The sequence below is a fragment of the Aotus nancymaae genome, unplaced genomic scaffold, assembly GCF_030222135.1.
Source record: "Aotus nancymaae isolate 86718 unplaced genomic scaffold, 86718_ANA_hifiasm-v0.15.2.pri h1tg000062l, whole genome shotgun sequence".
NCBI classification, from domain to species: Eukaryota; Metazoa; Chordata; class Mammalia; order Primates; family Aotidae; genus Aotus; species Aotus nancymaae.
The window spans coordinates 14186096-14206835 of NW_026988476.1; positions in this window are offsets into that span (position 1 = coordinate 14186096).

The window sequence follows — 20740 nt, forward strand, 5'->3', positions numbered from 1 at the left end:
GTGTCACATATAACTTATAAAGTGATCATGAGAGCTAGCCTTCTCAAAGTTACTTGGTGACTGTATTAATAAGATGGCAAACTCTGTTTAGTTTTTATTCATACAGGTTTTTAAAAAAACTATACCTAGTACTCAGACATGAGCTTCTGGTAACTGATCTAAAAGAAGTACTTGAAGGCTGGGTTCGGCACCTCACACCTGTAATCCTAGCACTTTGGGAGGCCAGCAGGCAGCTCACTTGAGGTCAGGAGTTGGAGACCCAGCTGGCTAACATGGTGAAAGCCTGTCTTTACTGAAAAATACAAAAATTAGCCAGTGTGGTGGTGAGCACTTGTAATCCCAGCTACTTGGGAGGCCGAGGCACGAAACTCACTTGAATACTGGAGGTAGAGGTTGCAGTGAGCCGAGATCAAACCACTGCACTCCAGCCTGGATGACAGAGTGAAACTCCATCTCAAAAAACAAAAACAGAATGGTACTCAGAATCATGCCTCCTCTAACATGACTCTGTTGTCCTTGAACTTAAACTACACCGCTAACCCTCTGCTGTTTCTTGCTTGCTTAAGTTACAAAGACATTCCTTTGAGGAGATTCTAGATGAAGGCTTTCTGTAAATTCTCTGGAAAAGCTCAAATTTAGAATGAACAGAGCAAAAATGTAATCAAAGGTGATCACAGGGAACACCTGCCATTTAACTCACTTACATAAAGATCTACCATATTATGCCTACAGAAACCCTCTAGGACTTTATCTTTGAAATGCAAGGAAAAAAAAAACGTAGTGGAATAGGCCTCTCAAATGTCTGAAGAAGATGAGTTGGACAACTCGTTTTTTAAACGGGCAACATTCGAGAGAAAAGTTACTTTTTAAGTTAGAGAAAGTTTAAATCACATAGGAATTACTGAAAAATTCTTTTGATAGAGGTAATCAACTAGAAATTGATATCCCAGGGAACAATGGAAGTTATGATGTAATTAATATATGAAAATCAATTTGAAAGGAGAAATTACTATAGGCTACTACTTTTGCTAGTGTGCTATTACATAGAAAGTTTTTAGTTTTTCTCTTTTAAATTATATATTGATTATAAATGTTGCTTCATTTTTTCAAAAATAAAATATGTCACAAAAAGTTTTCAGATTAAAAGACATAACAAAGAAGTATAGATGGTTACAAATACCTCAACAAATAATAAATGTAACAACTGAATTAGTCTCTCCTCTTATTTCTGATATTTTCACAATAAAAGAAAAAAGAGACCTGGCACAGTGGCTCACAACTGTAATCCCAGCATTTTGGGAGGCCGAGGTGGGCAGATCACTTGAGCCCAGGAGTTCGAGACCAGCCTAGGCAATATAGTGAGAACACCTCCATCTCTTATTTAAAATAAGAAAAGAAAAGAAATAAAGAGAAAAGAAAAGAAAGAAAGGAAATATGGTAGTTTTAATTAGTACTTTATAACTACTCTTGCAAGTTTTATTAACCTTTGAAATATTTAATAGTGATTTTCCTCAGATTTCAAAATAATTAGATACAGCATTTTAATTTGTATTCTACTTCTATTCAGTCATCTAGGCATTGTCCAATATTATTCACTTGGTATAAATGAGAAAAGTTAAAATAACCATTTAGAAGTATAACTTATTTTGTATATCTATTTTACAATTGAGCATAATAATATCTTCCTAGCCAAAAGGAAATTAAACATATTCTATGATTTATCTCCTAATTTAAACATTGTTTCTAAAATCTTCAGAGGGTATCAACATCTCCCCATTAAAGTCTTAATCCTGTAATTCTCATTTGTTTATTCCCTCGATCACACTAAAAAACCTTAATATCTTTCTAAGTTCTCTTCAAAATGTTCAACATGATCCAGCTAACCCAGAATCTAATTCCTGACTACAAATGTGGATGAGAGACAGTTACTATGATTGCCATCTCTACATTATCTCACTTAGGAAAGTGTTTTATTTCATTCATAATTGTTACCTATTTTTCCAAGTTTACCTGTCTCCAGCATTCTGTTGATTCAAATCCCCATTTCCTACTCATTTACTCTTACATGATGATTCGACAGAGTACAGATATTGTATTTCATTAAATTTTCATATATATTTTAGTCATATTTCTTGAAGAAATTTAAATCATTAAAATATATTTAATGAGTTGTTATTCATAGGTAAGCAAGTTGTATGTTGAAATACTCATACATTCATAAGCAGTATGCTGTGATCTTGCATTTAAGGGGAATAAAAGAGTATGTGTAATTTAATATGCTATATTTCAATATAGTTGCTCAGGTATCTTAGACATATTATTTATTATTTTCTTGAAGTCAGTTTAGTTCCTGTTCTAAGGCTTTGTCCTGCCACATAGAACAAAACTGTCCCAAAGTTCCAGTTTCTATACAGAGCCAGGGTGTCTGAGAAGAATCTTAGTGATTGATAGTGGCCCCGCTTTCCTCCTGCTGAGATGCACATTGTACAGTCTGTAGAACCCCTCCATTCTATTAGATCTGTTGTTTCCAGAACAGCATCTAGACCTCAACAATTACAATCCAGCCTCTAAAGCTACATCACACAGCCATCTGTTCCCTCTTCTCCAAGTCTCATCACCTTCTGATCTGTGGACATATCTCTGCTCACTCTCTTTCTCTCTCTCTCTACTTTCTCCAAACCTGCCAATCAACTTTCAATTTTTTTTGTAGTCTCTGGAAATTCTATCCATTCCCTACCTTTATGTTCCTCAAATATGTTCCCATAATTATCCTCTTAACGTGCTTGAATATCCACAAAAACCAATCGAAATGTTCCATCCAACTACAGCTTTCTGCCCTGCAAAAAGTATCCAAAGCGAGGAAATACAAAGGGCATGAGTATTTGCTTGGAGGTAACAAGAAGGAGTAGGGAATATGCCGGGGGAGCGGGGGCAGAAATATAGAAACACGCATTCCTGGCTATACACGTTGCCTTGACATGTAAGGAAATATATTAGAAAAGCAGGCTTTGTAAGATTTTCCAAGGACACAGAAAGGATGACTGCTTCCTCACCCTGCTGTAGCCTCTTGGTTCTACAATTTTAACTCTTAGTAACCCCAGTTTTAAGAAGAAAACTTAGGAGGTAATTTAAACTGTTTTGTAACAGTATTTGTAGATGAAAAAGACTTTATAATATTTTGAAAGATATGTTTCTTTAATGTTTTGTTTATTAACAAATCTAAATATATTTACCTTTTGTATACTATATGGAAATAAGATGCCAAAGTATATAAACTTTAATTTATAATTAGTAATTAATGTTTATGTTAACTTACTTATAAATGACTCAGACATTTTATGGTTACCTGTTACTTAACACACCAGGATTTTAAGATTCTAAACTACTAAAATAATTTTGAAGCTATAACACAGGAACCCTTCTAATGTCTTCCCAAGTGGTATGAGGTCCCAAGTAGCCATGTGGCACACATGGATGGCTATCAAGAGTGGGGCCCATCTGGATCTTGAAATTACACAGCAGGTATAGAGCTCAGGACAAAGGACAGAGTTGTGAAGATGATGCCTGATGGATCTAATCTCTCCCAGCCTGGCTATGAGGCAAAGCTGTGCCATAGAAGATAGGGCCATACTGGACTTGACTCTGCCTTGTAGCTAGTGGTCCAGGTGCTGAGGACATGTCTCTAGGCCTTACCATGGCCACTTGTTTCAGACCTCAGAATCTAGAGGCTCAAAACCAAAGATAAGCTTACAATAAGATGTGCACAAGGTTTCAAGAAGCCTACCAGCCATCTGTTAGAGCTTTAGCTCACAGACAAATCCAGCACATATTAAAAGTACTATAGAAACAATAGTTTTATGACCTTGAAACATCTAGTAGAAACAGCCTAAACCTGTTTGATGAGCAATACAAGCAAAAATGTCTGAATTATGTTTAACACTGTCAATTCTGAGGACACTCCAATTTTAAGTTTCCAACAATTTTACAGTAACTTTATTTACCAAAGATTTACCCAAGGCATGTAACTATAAGACATTTATGTTAGTTTCTATTTTTCTGATAAAATATTTTATCTAAGCACTTATTTTTTACTTTAAGGAAATTAATTAGAACTCATATTTTGGTGGTGAAATAGCACATGACGTAACACATATAAACATACAGATATGCAGACACATAATCAGAAGCAGATATTATAGCTTTTAAGATTCTTCATTTGGCACTTTTCAAATAGTTTTGTTTCCCTCTTTTAGGCTATCAAGCTCTAAATGATTATTACCTAGCAAGCTGAAATTTGTATTTCCAAAGATGTGACTTCTTAGGTGAATATTTACATATCAAAGGCACAGAATTTAGATCTAAACACCATTATTCCTTGAAATAAAAAAGGGGTAAGTAAAGGTCCAGTCCAGACAAGATTACTAGAAAAATATCTTAAACAAAGGTAAGGTTTGTTCGAAAACTTTCTTACTCTTCCTAAAAATTTTTTGTGGTTTAGATACAGGAAAATACTCTTAAACATGAAGATTTCTTTTATAGATGTAAATTTCTCTTACAAAGCATGCTAGAATAGCCAGAGAAATTCCAGAAAGTATTTTGCAGACCAATCTACTTAGATAGGTGGCCTTTTTAACATAGCTTGTTTCTTGATTAGATTATTGACTTTAGGGTGGAGACTCTTAATAAAGCAAAAGAAGTATTTTCCATGCTTGGACTTAGTATGGATAGTTCTGAAAAAGAAGCAAGCCTATTGAATCTGATTTCTGTCTGATCATATTTTCTAGGATCTATTTCTCAGGTAAGTGCCTACACATAAAAGTCCATTAAAGGAAGCCTTGTATTATCTTTAAGAGGGCTGAATTCTCCTTGTTCTAATTGTGTGCATACATACTTTAATGCAGATGTATCTCTTGGATGAACTCTTATCTAGAAGAAAATACTGGAATACTTGATAGATACAGACCAAGTCACCGAAATACCAGATGGGGGCCAGTCAGAGACTGTTTCCTTACAACCTAGGTTACCCATAGCAATCACCTTATGAAGGCATTTCTTTGAGTGCAACTGAAGTATGAGTGTACTCTACAAAGTGCATTCTTCTACTTGGGATGCTGAGGCAGGAGAATCGCTTGAAGCTGGAAGGTGGAGGTGTCAGTGAGCACAGATCACACCACTGCTCTCTAGCCTGGGCAACACAGCAATATTCCATCTCTAAATAAATATATAAATAAAGTACATTTTTGCAAAACTGAAGTGTGAGTGTATCTCACAAAATGCAAGTGTACCTCATATATGGGTACTCTTTGGAGGTGCATAGGCAGGTGCACTGGCAGGTGCACTTGAGGAAACAACGTCTCCAAGACCTCAACCTAAAAACAGGAGATCTTCTTACCCAATTCCTCCTAAAAGAGCTTACCCAATTTATTCCCCAATGCAACTAAGAAACAACTGAAAGTAAGGGGTTCATTTAGGCAGTTAGCATTGATCCAGAAGACACTGAGGGGATCTCATCCTCATTGACAGGAAATATTAAAAAAATAAGATCATGAAATCTGTGGAGACAAAAGGAGAACTTTATTTTCTAAAAAGCAATCTGCAGATTGGAGATACACAGCCTTCTGTGTAAAACAGAAGTGTATTCTGGGAGGCTAGTTATTGGAGAGTTAGAGATTCTACAGGCAAAACTGCAAGGCAGGGGAAGGGAGTCAGAGAAGTGAGAAACAGTCTTGACTGGATGACTTTTAATCCCCAAATCACCAATCTCTCTTAATTAGCTGCTTCCATGTAGTTGGTCATTTGGCACTAGGTAGCCTGTTGGTGGAAAGCTGAGGAATTTCCAGCTGCAGTTGTTTCCAGGATGTAATCCTATTTGTCCATTTTTGCTTTGGTTGCCTGTGCTTGAGGGGTAGTAATCAAGCAAATTTTTGCCTAGACCGTATTCTGGAGATTATCCTCCAATGTTTTCTTATAGTAGTTTCATAGTGTCAGGTCTTAGACTTAAGTCTTTAATCCGTTTTGATTTGATTCATGTATATGGTGAGAGATAGCAGTCTAGTTTCATTCCTCTGCAAATGGATATCTAGTTTTCTCAGAATTATTTGTTGAAGAGATTATCTTTTCCCCACTGTATGTTCTTAGAATCTTTGTCAAAAATGAGTTCACTGAAGGTGTGCAGATTTGTTTCTTGGTTCTCTATTATGATCCATTAGTCTATGTGTCTGTTTTCATGCCAGTACCATGCTGTTTTGGTTACTATAGCTCTGTAGTATAATTTTATATCAGGTAATGTGGTTCCTACAGTGTTCTTTTTTGCCTAGAATATAGCTTTGGCTCTTCTGAATCTTTTGTGGTCCCACATAAATTTTAAGATTTTTTTTTTCCTATTTCTGTGAAGAATGGCCTTGGTATTTTGATAGGGATTGTATTAAATCTGTAGAAGGCTTTGGGTAGTATGAACATTTTAACAATATTGATTCTTCCTATCCTTGAACATGAAATATCTTTCCATTTCTTCAGTGTCTTCTCCAGTTTATTTCTTCTGCATCTTGTAGTTTTTATTATAGAGATTTTCACCTCTTTGGTTAATTCCTAGGTATTTAATTTTATGTGTGGCTATTGTACATGGGATTACTTTTTAATTTCTTTTTCAGAATGTTCAATCTTAGCATATATATAGAAATGCTACTGATTTTTGTATGTTGATTTTGTATCCTGCAACTTTACTGAATTTGTTTATTAGTTCTAAAATTTTTGGTTGGAATCTTTAGGTTTTTCTAAATATAAGATTATATCATCTGCAAACAAGGATAATTTGACTTCTTTCATTCCATTTGGACACCCTTTACTTCTTTCTCTTGTCTGATTGCTCTAGCTAGGAATTCCAGTAATGTGTTGAAAAACACTGGTGAAAGTGGACATCTCTGTTTGTTCTGAGACACCTAAACCTGGGAGTGGAGTGATACAAGCATCCCTGTCACCACCACTACCACTACGACTGTGCTGGGTCAGACCTGAAGCTGACACAGCACTAGGTCTCGCCCAAAGCCTGCTGTAACTACTCCCTGGCTAGTGTTTTGGGTAGAATATTTTGCAAGTCTTGGGGCTCTGTAATTGGCAGGTGGCAAAGCCAACCAGGACAGTATCCTTCTTTTCAAAGCAGTGAGGATCCCCAGGTTCAGAGGTGCCATCAGGGAGTCAGACTTTTTTTCTAAGTCAGCTTGTGAATGCTGCCTGACCTGGAACTCCCCTTTCAGGACAAGGGGCTTCTATCTTTCCCAGGGCAGATCCAGAAATGCTATCCAAGAGTCAAGTTCTGGAATTGACAGTCCTACAAGCCCACTTGGTGCTCTATCTCCCTGTGGCCATGCTGGTACTTCAGTTGCAAGAAAAAGTCCCCTTTACTTTCCCCTCTGCTTTTCTCAGGCAGAATGGATCTTGTCCTATAGCCATCACAGCTGATAATGTGCTGATTCTCAACTGAAACCAGCTAGTTTCAGGGGCTCACCCAAGGCCTGTGGTGTAGTACTTGGATACCACTACTGGTTATTCAGGGCCCAAAGGTGCTTTAGTTAGCAGGTGACCAATGCTGCAAGGATTGCTTCTTTCTCTTCAAGACAGTAGATTCCCTTCTGGTTCACGGTGTGTCTAGAAATGTCATCTGAGAGCCAGGGCCTGGAGTGGTGCCCTTGCGACTCTGATTGGTGCCCTGTCCAGCTGTGGCTTAGCTGGTATCCAAGATGCAATACAAAGTCCTCCTCACTCCTCTCTCTTCTCTTCTCAAGCAGAAGGATGGAGTCTCCTTTTGAGCTGTGAGCTGTGTAGCTTTTGTTAGGGGAGGGTCTCCCTTAGCTGCTCCACCTGATGTCTCCAAATATCACATACTCCCTAGTCCACTGTCTCTAAGCCCAGTTCAGCACTAGGACTCACTTAAGGACTGCAATCCTTATGACCTAAACTGCCTTTCAAGTTTATACAGACCACGGGCACTTTAGCCTTCAGTGGGAAAGTTTGCAGGAACTCAAGTTCCAACTACTGGGATTGGAGATTCCACTCTGGCTAGTGCTGGTTTAAATGCTCCCTGCATGAGTGGGCATCAACTGAGTTTTGTCCGTATTCTAACAGGACAGCACTGAGTTTGCTGCTTCACAATTACTGTGCTTTCCCTTCCCCAACACCTGGAAACACTCTCTGCACCACACCGCCCCTGCTTGGGGGTGGAGGAGGAGTGTAATCATCAATTCGAGGCTGTGTTTTCTATCTCTTCAGTGCGTCTTTCAGTGATACAAAGTTAAAATCAGGCACTATGAGGACTCATCCGATTTTTAGTTCTTACGAAGATGTTCCTTCTGCGTAAAGACTTATTAAACTGGCGTCCTTGCCAGGGGAGTGATAATTGGTGGAGACTTTTATTCCACTGTCTTGCTCAGCCTCTGTTATTCTCCTTTAACTTTTGAGCCACAGAGAGTCCATCTTGTTTGTTATGGGGACATAATGTCTAAATTTGGTTGTGATGCTTGTTCTGTTATTTCAGGCTGTATTTTCTTGGCTTTCAGCAGACTTTGTGATATTCTGTTGAAAGTCAGGCATGATATATCGGGTAATAGGAACTTTGGTGAATAGGCATTTAGTGTGATGGTTTATTTTAAACTGGCTAGGAGTTAGGGTGAGTTTAATATTTGCTGTAGCAGTAGGTGCCAACTGCTTCAAATTCCTGTAGCATTCTTGTTTTTGCCCCCTACTGCCCTGTTAATTCGGGATTTCTCTAAAAACTCCTCCACAGACAGATTTCGCCCTGCAGCTGTTTCAGGGTGAACCTATATTGATGTGGTTGTAAAGGGTGTAGAGGAGACCTTTAATAAACCTATCATCATAATCAGTCTTCAGTGGGACTGTTCTCTGAGTCGTGACCTTCCCAGTGTTTCTCATCTTCCCCACTCATCCTTTAGGTAAGGGAGGAAGTCTATTGAGGGGCTGGTACGGGAGAAATGCCCTCCTCCTAGCTGGCAGTAAGGATCAAGCAATTTCGACCTTCATGCGGTGAATAGTTCCTTTGTTGTGAAGAATGTTTTGGGGAATACTCTACAAATGTTTCTCTTTCTGGTCTCCTTCCAGAGTGACACATGGATATCTCTTGGCTCTTAACCTTGAGACCTTTGTGGAGTTCATGGAATGTGAGATCCTGGAGTGTTGGACCTCTCCGGGAAATTCCTAGGGACTACTAGGAATTTCTCACTCTCATTCTAGTCTAAACTCAGAATCCGGGAATTCATCAATAATAGTATTTAAATGTTCTGTAAATTTGTAGCTTCAGTAGCTTCTCTTCTAGGTAAGCAGTTCTCATCTGTGACTCTCTTAATTTACCTGTCATCCCAGATTTCAGGATGAAAGTTTGCTTTATCAATTTTCAGATGGGTCCAAACGTTGATTTTCAGGTTGTGCTGATTTTCGTGTTATAAGGATGGAAGTAATGTCTTCCAAGGTCTCTATATGTTGATGTTGCAATCAGAAGTTAATTGAATGTATTCTGATTTCGTCATGGATTGACTATACTAAGATCATGAAATTTTTAGATACTTGTGATAAATGTGATGATTTATTTCATCTTTTCTAAACTCTTTAGAATTTCAAAAATATTACATGCTAGTTTTAAAAGTATAAATAATACAGAAATACTTAGGAAAAAAAAGTGAAAATTGCTTTTACCCTCCATCCAATATCCTATGACTTTAAATAGAAATAAACATTTCGGTATTATAATTTTTTTCTTAGTATTCATATATCTTTTAGAATTCTGAGCATAGCTATAAATTAATCATGCTTATGCAAGACCTTAGGTTAAATGGTCAATTTTTAAGTGAACAGTTCTGTTGTAATTAAAATTAAAATGATACACTTCTATAATTCCTCTCCAAATACTTCAAAACTATAATTGTGATTGTATACACATCACAGGTTATTCACACAATTTAAATGGATTGCATAAATATTTCTTTTCACAGATCGTATGTATATTTTTAATTATTTCAAATTAAATTATTGTACTTGCAGTTGTTTTAAACTTATCTCTAATTTTGATGGACTATGATTATACTTTACTTTTTTCAGTGATTTATTACTTTCTAGATTAAAGCTAATTTTTTCTTAGTTTTTAATAACTATAATAACTCAGAGACACCCCCTCTTTTTTTCTTATTTGACACAAATTTTTTCTTCTGACACTTGTGGTTTATACTATTCATACCAATTAGATATATAAAACAACTAATTATAACATAATACAAAATGCTCTGGTATGTATATATTCTGCTCAAGTACCCCTGTAGGCAACTAAAATATCCCGAGTTTGAGTGGGTTGACAATTTCCTAGAAAGGATGACATTTTAGTTAAATTTAAACAGTAGATACAAGAAAGTCAATTGAAGAAAAGGACTAATGGGCAAGCTAAGTGGATAGAATAGCACAAGAAATTCCTCAAAGTTTAGTGAAGCTTGGGAGATTAAAAAAATAGTAATTTGTAAGTACAGTTAAGCATGGTATGTGGGTCTACACACTGCCATGGATAAAGATGGAAAAGTAGACCACGTTCACATAAATTGAGCCTTACATGTTGTACATAAGAGTTTGGCATTTCTGGCGGGGTGCAGTGGCTCACGCCTATAATCCCAGCACTTTGGGAGGCTGAGGTGGGCAGATCATGAGGTAAAGAGATCAAAACCATCCTCTCTAATATGATGAAACCCCATCTCTACTGAAAATACAAAAATTAGCTGGGTGTGGTGGTGCACACCTGTAGTCCCAACTACTCAGGAGGCTGAGGCAGGAGAATTGCTTGAACCCAGGAAGCAGAAGTTGCAGAGAGCTGAGATGGCAAGAGCAAGACACTGTCTCAAAAGGAAAAAAAAAAAGGAAGAGTTTGACATTTCCCTTAAGGATGTCACTAATTTTAGAGAGGTGTGGCATTCTCATTTTTGTATTTTAAAAATACACAAGATGGAATACAGAGGAAAAACCCTGAAAGCAGCAAGATCTGTTAAGAAGCTATTGCAATATTTAGATGAGAATCAACAAGGGTATGAGCATGACATTTAGATAAGTGAAGCTCACACATAATTTGGTGACTTTGTAGATCTGATTGGAACCTGCCCAAATCCTCCGAGCTCTCTTTCATTGATTTAATATTCCCATCTCCTAACTCTTGTTTGTATTGCTGTTAATAGCTTTCACCTAGAAACTCCTGCAGAGAACTGTCTTTGTATGAATGGATTAACCCTGTAGTTTATATCACCCCATTATCTAAGGTAGGAGATCAGCAGGACTTGTTTTCCAGGCACTGGTCATGATTCTACTCATCAGATCAGAATCTGGTCAAAACAGGCTGCAGTAAAGAAGCCAGTCCAAATCAGTAGATGGCAATTAAAACAATCTCTAGTTGCCCTCACTGGTTATTAACATAAAGCCACTCCCACTGGCACCGTGACAAATGCACCATGGCACTGCCTGATGACAACAGCTCAAAACTTACCTTTTAAAAATTCCCCACCTTTTTTTGCAGAAAGTTCTAAGTAATCTGCCTCTTAATTAAAAGTACGTATAAAACCAGCTGCCAACAGCCCATACACTGCTACTCTGGGCATACTGTCTATGGGTTAGTCCTGCTCCATCAAAAGTAGTGCCTCTGCTGCTGCCGTACACTTCAATAAAAGTTGCTAATACATCTAGCTCACCCTTGAATTCCTTCATAGGAAAAGCCAAGCACCCTCCCAGGCTAAGTGCCAATTTGGGGGCTTGCCCACTCCAATCAGATTTACTAAGATGAATGGCCAATGTGATGTTATTTGGTTGGGTGTAGTGAGAAAACTGGTACAAAAGCCTATCTCTCTAGCCTCGGCAGGACTAATTCTGTGGTGCAAATTACATTTCCTTCTGGGTCAACTAAGCCTAGACTTCAACTAAAACTATATTATTGTTTGGTTTTACCTGTCATGGACTGAATGTGTATCTACCAAATCTCCATGTTGAAGTCTTAACCCCCAATGTATTTGCAGATAGGGTCTTTAGGGAGGTGATTACATTAAATGTGGTCATAAGGATGAAACCCTAATCTAACAAGACTGGTATCCTTATAAGTAGAAGAGATGTCAGTCCCTCTGCAGGCATACAGAGGAAAAGATGTGATAATAAACCAAGAAGTGAGCTGTCTGCAAGTCAAGAAGAAAGCCCTCACCAGGGATGGAATTGTTCAGTACTTAGTCATGGATGTTTAGCTTCCATAACTGTGAGGAGATAATTATCTGTTGTTGAGGCCACTCAGTCTGTGGTATTTTGTTATGAAAACTTCTGCAGACAGATAAATCTCCTTCTCTATCTATTATTCTTTCTTACAAGTTCTTCCTGCTAGAATATCCTTAATACATCACTTACATAAGAACACCCATCTTAGGTTCTAAGTCTAGAAATACTGAATTTAGAGGGATTTATTGGAATATTAGATTAAAGAAAAAAGTCTGGGGAAATCTCCAGACTTGGGTCTGTGATACCGAAAGCAGATAACAGAGAAAACATGAGATTTGATTCTTTCTGTCACTAACTAAGGGTGGTAATTTATTTGTCAAATTGTCTACTTTCATGGGACTGAGTTTCTCAATTTTTAAATTGGATTACTATGACTTTAAACCAGTAGACGTTCTGCTTCCTCTACAAGACTATACACATCTTAAGTTTATACATTACATTCCACCTATGTTTTTGTTGAAATTCTCCTAGTTTTTTGAAGGTAGTGACTGATTAGTTGTGTTTTTCAGTTAATAATCTCATAAAAATCACTACCTAAAGCCCAAAGGAAAAACTTCATACTTTACATATGGCTCAATGTCCATTTTACAAATGAAGTAGAAAAATACCTAGAATATTTGTTACATTAGCTATATACATATATCTCTGTAGCTATTCTAATTCTTTCCATTAACTACAGTCGTTCGGAGAAATATAATCAACGATGATATGGGAGATATATAGTAGTCCTCCCATATCTGAGGTTTTCCTTTCTGCCACTTTAGTTATCCATGGTAAAGTACAATAAAATATTGGTGTGGGGGGTGGGGGAACACATTCACATAACTTTTATTATACTATGTTGTTATAATTGTTCTATTCTGTTATTACTGTTGTTAATCTCTTGCTGTATCTGATTTATAAATTAAGCTTTATAATAGGTATGTATGTATAGAAAAAAAACATTGTATACACTATATAGAGTTTGGAACAAATCTACAGTTTTAGGCATCCACCGGAGGTCTTAAAACATATCCCTTACAGATAAAGGAGATTACTGTAGTTACTAAACTAAACAAACTAAAAACCTTGACCATAGTTAAAATTACCCAGTTAATTATTGATTAAATTCAAACATTTTAAATGTTAGCTTTTCTCTTCTCATTATGACAGGATCTGTGCCTGCAAAGAGCTTATAATACATAGCCATGGCTATCAAAGTAATCTGATCCTGGCAATGCATAGAAGAGTCTAGAAATGAACTGCAAAGATGTACAAAAAGTCATATTGGCATAAAACAGGCAGAAAGCACTCTGATGGATAAAGAGAATGAGAGCAGACTGATGTAAAACCATTTATTGAGAATTGACATGTGCTGGCTGTATTTATGATCAGAACATGAGTTGCTTGAAAGTCTTCAGAATTTGGCAAGCTTATGCAGAGGGGTAAATAGGAAATTTTAATTAGGAGGACACTACAGCTTAGAATATGAAAATAATTAGATCATTCAGTAACAGATACGAAACTATCCCAAAATGCAGATATTTGTCTGAGAGCTACATTATAATGCATAAATGTGAAGGCAAAATAAGAAATGAAGGAATCTTCCAAGGCCTTTTTTTTTTTTATGTTTTGGCACACTCTGGGCATTGTAATCTTAACTTCATTAGAGATTTATAGACATTCAGTTCAAACTTCCATTGTTTTGGATGGAGAAAAATATAGCAAGGGATGTATCATCGTAAAGTCATAATTTGATTTAAATAAATCAAGTTTCTACAATGACAACATATAATTAACATATTTATATATGTAAAACACTTGTGGGTTCATGTCTGATTCCAATTCTAAGTAAGGGATTTGTAATTATCCTGAGGTATAGACGTAGTGCAGGTAAGGTGGAAATGAGGTACTGCAAATTCAACCTGAATTATCTCTTGATTTTCCCAGAACCTCTTACGGCTGAGATGGCTGAGATGGCTGGTTGGGCTAGTGCTCACTGTAGTACATTTACTGACCTTTATTAGGAAGACTCTCTTTGATTAAGCACTTGCCCAAAGTGCACTGTGGAGTTATAATAACAGTCAAGAAATGACTACTTCAAACTGCAGCTCTAATCCGAGAGCATTGTTTCTGCTCATTTTTCACTAAAAATCTGCTATTTTCTTCATCAGTTTGCACCCCTTCAGTGTCAAAGGGAGAGTGTTGAAAGCTCTTGTAATGAGAAGAACTTCTTCTTACTTGAGCATCTGATTGGCAAATGAACCCATGTTTGGCCATTACTTAAAACATTATCTTTAATATCACTAAATATCCTCCTACAAGGGCTGCTATGGAGTGGTTCAGAAATTTAACTAGTTGATTCATGACCAAGATTGTGAAGATAACCTAACAAGCAAATTTATTATGGTAAGAACCAGCAAAAAGACTATAAATGGAGCCTAATTGTTTTTTTTATTAATCAGTGTTTGTAAAATGCATTAGTCATTTTGTGATATATACAATGTAAGTCAAAATTTGGCATGTTATTTTTCAGAAGATCAATACATTGTTGGCAGTTGACATTGTAACAAAAATAATAGACATTTAGCAAAGCATCAATTCTGATGCCTTTCTGAAGAGGAAATTACAAATTGTATTACATTTTTATATTTATGTGAGTAGACTAGCTACTTCTTTAAGGAAAACCTCACCTCCTTGTATGCACTTGTACCTTTTTATAAGAAATTTTAGAGTTCTTTTTAGTATCTTTTCAAATTAAGCAAGTGGCTCTTCTCAAATGCCCTTTTCGCAAAAGAAAACAATGAATGTACAGAAGCTAAGTTTCTTTCAAGTGCATAAAAAAGATAACTGTTATTTGTTTAACAAGAATTTTTTTAAATGAATATTTTATAAAGACAAATCTCCAGTGAATTTTTAAATAGTAAATTATGAGGACCCCTTGACCCTTTTCCCTGCCTGAATTTTGAAAAATCTTTATGTTGAAGAAATAAAGAGGATAAATTTTAAAATTTACAACTGTAATTATGTTGGCTTCGAAATAGACAATTACTTCAAACAATCACTTTGTTCAAATAATGTTCTGATGATAATATGGCTTTTGTGATCTTCAGCCATTTTAGGCTTATTCTTTAAAATTTTTTTAAAGTTATAACTATAGAAAATAATCTATGACAAGAAGATACTCATAATGAGAAAAACATAATAGAATACTGAACAGGGAATCACAAAGTAAGAGTTCTTCCCTAAATCACCCACTTATTTGGATGACATTAACCTCACAAAACATGTTCTTCATCTATAAAAGGAATACGTAAAAACTCCCAACTTACGACATGTTGAAAATGCAATTATTAAATCTGCAAATGTCTAGTGAAAAATAAATTGCTATACAAATGCATAAATGTTACTATCATCCTCGTTGTAAATTTCAATTGATGACTTTCTGAACAAAACACTAAAATAACCAGTTGATTAAGCAAAGATGAGTTTGTTACTTCCTGCAATAATGGAAACATCATATTGACAGTAGTAGTAGTTAATGTCTCTGAAAGAAATGCTAAAGGTAGATCATTGTAAGAATTAGACTTTGACTTAGTGTGAGTTTTTTAATGCGGGAATTCAAACCTGATGATATAATAACCTGGTGGCCAAGGTGTGAGGGTTTTGAAGGAAACTTGATGAGAAGTTATTTGGTAAGAGAATAGTTTGCCTGATTATGTGATTCAATGTGCCAAGAAGGCAAGCCAATAGAGCAATCTATTTATTGTGGTAGATTTTCAGGCAGTTTCTGAAACAAACAATTATGTTATTGCAATATTATATTTTTGTACAAGAATTTTTTGGAAAAGTAAAATAATGCTAATATAGATGGTCTTAGTCTTTTATTCTATTAACTATATATTTGTAGGCAGTTTGTCATTATGATCATATCATCATGTTATCAAGTGTGAGTTACGTTGTGGCATTCTCCTACTTGGTGCTGTACATAACAAATTTTATTTAATTTTAGCACATAGCCTATGATGTGATTATCTCTCTTTCATAAATACAGGTGAGCTTATGACCTTTGATTAATGTCACAGATCTTGCTTCTCACAACAAGACAACCACACACCAATAAAATGGAAAAGAAAGTAAATACTTGATAAGAAGCACTGACTTCTAAGACATACATGATCTTTCCCATAAGTTTATTTGGGATAAAATTTTACATGTATATTCACTATAGCCTCAGGGTGCTAGAGGTACAGACTAGTTTGCTACTGCTAGCAACATTAATGTGATTGTAAAACAGTTTAAACTTTTTTACTCTTACTTAAGATCTTAGAAGACAAAGGCACAATTTTAAAATTGACTCGTGATTTCTATTATTATGACCATCATGAAAAATGAAGATAAAAGCTGCAAAGAAATATAAATGAGTTCTTCTTTCACCCATAAATCAATATATTTAATTATTTCAAGGAATCAGGTTATATAACTACAAGAAGACTTTGTTCATATTGGGAATGTAAAATTTTCATCAGACTTGGAAATAGGACTAAAATCTTAGACTTGGTCAAGCTCTGAATCAACACATATCCCAATGACTGCTTCACTCTGTAATCCAAATATCCTTGATTTTTCAGATTTCAAGGGTTAAAATTATCTCTACAAAGGGAAAAATACATGAGTAGTATAAAAAGAATAAATATGGTTTATATTTTTAAAAGATTATGATTTAACAAGGAAATATTTATGTCATAAATTCACGAGTTTGTAATTTTATTTATGGCAAATGTATGCAAATGATTGAGTAATTTAAAGAGAAAACATCTACAAAATGTTTTCTAACTCATTGGCTTGACCTTGACTTGTATTCATTTAAAAAAAAATGTCCTACATAACTAAAAAATAAACATGTTGATTATATAATGCTGGAAGCGTTTACTGTACTAATCATTTCTTATAATTAGGTAAGCTTATTTTAGGACAGAGTCACCTGAGTAAGATGATAATTACATATCAACTGATTTTGAGAAAATTCGTGAACTATAAAAGGACCATATAAAATATAAAATAGTAAAAAATACCTGAGTCTGTTGCTGAATTTTCACATCAAGTAGAGTAAGAGCAATTTTAATTTTCTATATTTAGAGGCACATTTTGAGAGAAAATCAAAAACCAATTAGGAACATCACCAAAGTTATAAAAAATTCATTCCTCACACGTTCTTTATGCAAAACTAAGAGATGCTCTCTTTGGTAATATAAAATTATATACTCTTCTTGAATTCAGAAAATAAAACACTTAAAAGTTATATATTTTTCTAATTTTAACATTCTTCAAATATAATTTTTTATTGTAACAGAATAGGTAATTACTAAAAATTGTTTATTATATGTCTATGATATGAAAAAGCTACTATTTTTTTGTGCCAGGAAGAAAGAACTATAGAGAAATTCTACTTTGGAATATCAGAACATGCTTAAGGAAACCATTTGATAAACAGAGTTATATAAAAGATTTCAAAAATACAAATGATAAATCTGGTTTTGAGAAACATGAAAATATTCATTCTGGTTTCTCTTTTTTGTATGTGAACTGTGTTTCTATCTTTATGAAAGAGAGAGTAAATTAACCCTATTTAAGTATTTAAAAATGTATATACTTCTTGCATTAATTTTAGCATATTTAATGTGATAAAATATTTTAAAATTCACAGTCAAAAATATAAATATACCATCTGCCTTATAAAGAATCTTGTCATATAATTTATTTCTATAATATATTTTCTCTATGTATAAATTAATACAAGTTTAATTTATATAAATATTATAAAGGATAAAGCAATAATAAAGCAGTGTTTTTAAATTTGGGGACCCTTATACACTGGCATTAAAAAAGATAATAATGGGACCAATAAACTATTTGAAAATAAAAACCTAATGAAATTTATGAATTTACATGTACATAATAGAATGAAAAGTATAGGCTGGGCACAGTGGGTGACTCACGCCTGTAATCCTAGCACTTTGGGAGGCCAAGGCAGGTGGATTGCCTGAGCTCAGGAGTTTGAGACCAGCCTGGAAACACAGTGAAACCCTCTCTCTACAAAAATTCATAAAAATTAGCCAAACGTGGTGAAGCACACCTGTAGTTCCAGCTACTCGGGAGGCTGAGACAGGAGAATCACTTGAACCTGGATGGCAGAGGTTCCAGTGAGCCCAGATGGCACCACTGCACTCCAGACTGGGAGGCAGAGTGAGACTCTGTCTCAAAAAAATTAAAATTAAAGTAAAAAAATAAATATATGTATATATATATTAAAAACATATATATTTCTTTTTAACTTTTAAATATGTTTCAATATATCTAAGACCTGTGAGGTGGGAATTATGGGAGCTACAATTCAAGATGGGATTTAGGTGGGGACACAGCTAAACCATATCATGCCTTTTGTTCTCAAAGAAAATTACATTATAGTGTTATCTTTACCCTGACAATTTTAAATATTTTTGATTAACTTGTTTTTGGATCTCTTTAGTCATTTTAAATTTTATAATAAAACTTTCAAAGATTCTTATCATAAGGAGCTAAAAAATTCACCTGTCTTATTTTCACTTGTTTTTCCTCTTGCTGTAGACCCTTTCATTTTAGTTTCTAACTTGTGAAAATAATTTATATTTGGCTTTGAGAATCTTTACAGCTTCTAGACAGCAAAGACATTCAGGTGTGTTGTTTCTTTACAACAACAAAATTCTGACTCAACATTTTACTAATCACAACTTACTTAGCTTTTAATCTGTCAAATGTTTTAACTGGTAAGTTGACTTATTTTGTTCTTTTCCAGGTACTTTGTTTTTATAGAGGCACCATCACAATCAATCTAAATTTAACCTATTACAAGCCTGTGGGATTTGGTTATAAGGGCACAGTTTGGGTTACCTTCTAAGATCATATAAAGACGCTCATAACCATACATTGGACATATGTCACTAGCCTTCTAAGTAAAGGGAATATTTGAAAAAAACAGTTTTCAAGGCTCAAAAGCAACCTGTTTAAAGTCATAATGCTTACTACATAAAAAGAAATTATACATAATTCTTAATAAAGTTACTATTTTCATGATTGTTATCTATTAGATTTAATAATTATAGAAAAATTACTTTAAAAATTTTTTAAAGTAATTGTGTCAGCCCAAATTACATGTTCTTCACATTTTTAAAAGAATTTAACCTTCATAGCTATGACCAATTTTTCATTATGTGGTAATATTAATAGTTAACACTTAGAGCATTTAAATAATCAATATTCAATGATATTTGAAACTGAAACATATAAATTCTTCAACTAACTAGTAGGAGTTTCTATGTGAAAGCTATTCATAATACTTAAAGTTATTATTATCAAGCTTGTAATCACAGGTTAAAGATACCTAACCTTCATCAATTCATATATAAAATTAATAGATATATAGTAGTGTGTATTCTCTAAAGATAGCTAAAGAATATGCTGAAGCACATTCAACTTCAGTGCAATTAACAGTACAGTAACCTCTAGATCAGGAAAGTTTGGTCAATAACTGAGAAGCACTTGAATGGACAGTGATTGATTTTGCTTGTTCTGGCCTATAGAGGAATGATTGATCTAACCTTTATTTTGTACTAGTCTTTTCTCTATTGCAGGCTTAATGAGGCACATAGGGTGAAGTGAAAATGGAAGCAATAGACACAGATTGTGTCTGCATGGTGCCAAGAACATGGTGATGAAATAAAAAGTTAGTCCCACAGGCTATTTGACATTGAGAAGCTATATTCTCAAATTACCAAAAACTTAAAAAAATCTTATTATTTATATTTTACATTTCAGTAGTTCAGTTCCCTTCAGTTAAACAACCAGCTACTAAGTACCTTCTGTGAGGCAGCAGTTGCAGGAAATGTTTGGAAAGAACACTTTATTTAAGATACTTTATGGAAATGTCATTACAATAGAAGATTCTGTTGCCAGAATATATAAAAATACACTTTTGGCTGTCTGCTATAAACAGCATTTGGAAAAATCAATCCTGTTGGTAAATACTTGCATTCATGGTTTATTGATGAGGTTAAAAATAAAAGATATTCTGAAAATCATAGTAAATAGATTTAAGACTCCATTGAGCTCATTTAAGCTCTCAAATGATACCTTAAGATTTGAGACTAGACATATTTACAACTAGAAATGTGCATTTAAATAGTTTTGTGAAGATAGTAGTTAAGATGTGCATAGAAGGTGGAGATCCAAGTTGGCTGAAGAACAGCTCCGGAGTGCAGTGCCCAGCAAAAGCAATGCAGAGGGTGAGTGCTCACTGCATTTCCAAATAAGTTTTCACTGACCACGGACCAGGAGATTCCTGAGCTGAAAAGCTCCACAAGTTTTCAGCACCAGCCGGTGCCGCCTCGGCACACAGAAACTCACACAAGTCTGGGTGGCCATTTCGACTGGT